The following is a 2,571-nucleotide window of genomic DNA, read 5'->3' as shown; positions in this document are numbered from 1 at the left end:
AAATATATAGAATATATATTTACACATATATAAAATATATATTTACACATACATAAATATATATACACACACATACCTGACAGAGTACGTATATATACTCTTCAGATGACTTTGTGAAGAATTAAGGATATATATATCAATATTTACCACCAGAAACTGAAACTGAGAAAAATTAAAAAGACAAAATATACAAACACACATTCCATTAGCTGTCACAGCAAGGTCATCATCATCCATCATGTAACCTCTCGACAAGGTCACCGCACACTAGTGAGAGAATGCGAGTGGAAAAGGCAGATAGCAGCTTAGCATTATTTAAAAACAGTTTTACCCTGTGAACCTCCTGAAAGGGTCTCGGGGACCTGGGCCCTCAGCCACATTTTGGGAATGGCTAGTACAGACCGGTCACGGTATTTACTTCTGCTCCTATCAAACTGCAGGAACGGGTGTGTTATGGAACTATAGGGCATGATAACTGAACTTCAGTGAAAGGTTTCTCAGTTTTCCTCAGTTTTAAATGAGTTCACTTTTTTCCGTATCTGACACAGTAGGTCTTTGGGTGACAGTCAGAATGGTAAAAGTCACCTTGAGACCCAGGGATAAGGAAGCCTGAGAGGACTGGCCAACGTACTGCAAACAGCAAGGAAGAATCACAGCCCCGTGTCCTCATGGTGTAGTTGAGGCAACGAAGGAGTCGACTGTGGAACTGCTCTTGTTGCTGAATCCACCATTCTTTGGCTTTCCTGTGACTTGCAATTCCACACGTCCTAGCTGACACACATTCCACGTGCCCTAGCTGACACGCGTTCCACGCGTCCTAGCTGACACATCTCAGGACCTAGTCTGCTGAGCGTATTTCGAACCCACGAACCCACACAGTATCTGGCACATTGTAGGAGCATGATAAATACATACTGAACAAATGTATGGAAAATAAATCCATAAAAAAAACCACCAAGGCTGTTGCAGAAGAAAAATAAAATAAAACAGATAAAATTCAGATTAATTTTATGTTGACAGAAACCCTTGTAGCTCCAAGATTGTTAACATTTAAAATAAAGCTCATTTTAAGCCACACAAAAGTAGCTATATGTGGTACCTGTCGGGGGGACAAGAGTCTAAGAATGGCTTTCCTTTGGTCTAAAACATCTCTAAGCCCGGAGAGCTAGGTCTACTCATGCCAAATACGGACCATGTAACCTTCTCAAAGTGGGGGCGCCCTGAGAAACAGCACTTTTTTCCCATTTCCCCTCAGCATGAGGTCCTTTCTCTCATGAAATAAGCACCAAACAGGAGATGTACAGAGAGAAAGCTACAAAACACACTATTTATGGAAAAAGAAAAAAAGACAAATCAAATACTTAGCTTCCAATCAATGTCATCAACTAGGGGCACCATGACCTTGTCAGAAAATATTTAAAACCCCCTAAAATATAATCAAATATAAACTTAAGAAATTTATGTTCAATTCCACTTAAGTTGACAAGATTCTTCCTCCTCCTTGATGAAAGCCTGATAACTATTTTCAATCTACTGAAATGTAATGCTTCTTTGCTTCACTTCCCAGGGTAAGATTGGTCAATTTACCCCAGTGTTTGTGGCTTTTTTTTTTTTCTGAATGTCACAATAAAATACTCTTGTTCCCATCAAGTGCTTATGAAAGAAACAAATGGTATTTTTGCTCCTAAAACCAATGAGGTTTTAAGAAAACTTCCACTAGGAGGAGCTGGCTATTTCTCTGTTGAGTCAGTGGCACTCCACCTCTGAGACAGTCTCATCAAAAACACAGACCTGAAATTGGCAGACAATTTCAAACAAGCCTCATTGTAAACAGAATCTGGGTGTAAGGAATTGGAGGAGGCAACTTCAATCCAGGTGCAGAGTATGTATATATACTCTTCAGATGCCTTTGCAAAGAATTAAGGAAATTGAATCTAGCAGATAACTCTGGGGATTTACTAAGCTCAATTCTCCCACCCAAGTCCCCAGCAATGTGGGGAGAGGAGCTATTCTCTGGACTCGGCTTCAAAGTAAAAGCATCCCTTCACCACCACGCTTGCCTTCGAGGCTGCTAAGACAGAACTCCTCGTTCTCCATCAGAGCACCAAAGAGCCATCACTCGGACTGAAAAACCACCAGCCTTCCCCACACATTCTGTTACCACGATTACCTCCTTTCCTTGCATTTCTTGTCCTCACTTCACTTACCTGAGAGTAAGACTGTTGGGTTTTGGTTAGACCAGTTATAAAGTAAGCTGAGGAACACATGAGTTATTAAAATATTAGGAAGTCTTGCCTTGTGACTTGGCTCCAAGTTATTTCTGCCTCTTGCTCCCCTTGATTCCACAGGTAATTTATTACTACCTAAACAAAAACAAGGAACCCATACATTTATCAGGAGTCTATGACAAGAGCTCTGAAAATCACTGCAAATAAAAAGATGACAGTGTTCCCCGCTCTCAAGCAACTTATGGCTAATGAGGAAACTGGGGCCCATAAAGATAACCCTTCACACCCTGTAGGAAGCGCCAGGAGAGAAGGAAACACAGGGGGCTGCAGGGAGCATGAGGAA

General features: G+C 41.2%; 1 protein-coding gene across 1 annotated transcript in view; it reads right to left on the bottom strand.

The window, feature by feature from the left end:
- Nucleotides 1-2,363, bottom strand: part of FANCC (Fanconi anemia, complementation group C) — a 170,474-nt gene extending 168,111 nt beyond the window's left edge. The window contains exon 1 of the mRNA XM_011976009.1: nucleotides 2,208-2,363. The gene's annotated coding sequence lies outside the window, so the exon portion shown is untranslated. The remainder of the gene's footprint in view (nucleotides 1-2,207) is intronic.
- Nucleotides 2,364-2,571: the final 208 nt, after the last annotated feature.

The sequence above is a fragment of the Mandrillus leucophaeus genome, unplaced genomic scaffold (assembly GCF_000951045.1).
Source record: "Mandrillus leucophaeus isolate KB7577 unplaced genomic scaffold, Mleu.le_1.0 Scaffold161, whole genome shotgun sequence".
NCBI lineage: Eukaryota > Metazoa > Chordata > Mammalia > Primates > Cercopithecidae > Mandrillus > Mandrillus leucophaeus.
The sequence above is the reverse complement of the archived record's forward strand: the minus strand, read 5'-3'. Positions and strand labels throughout refer to the sequence as shown.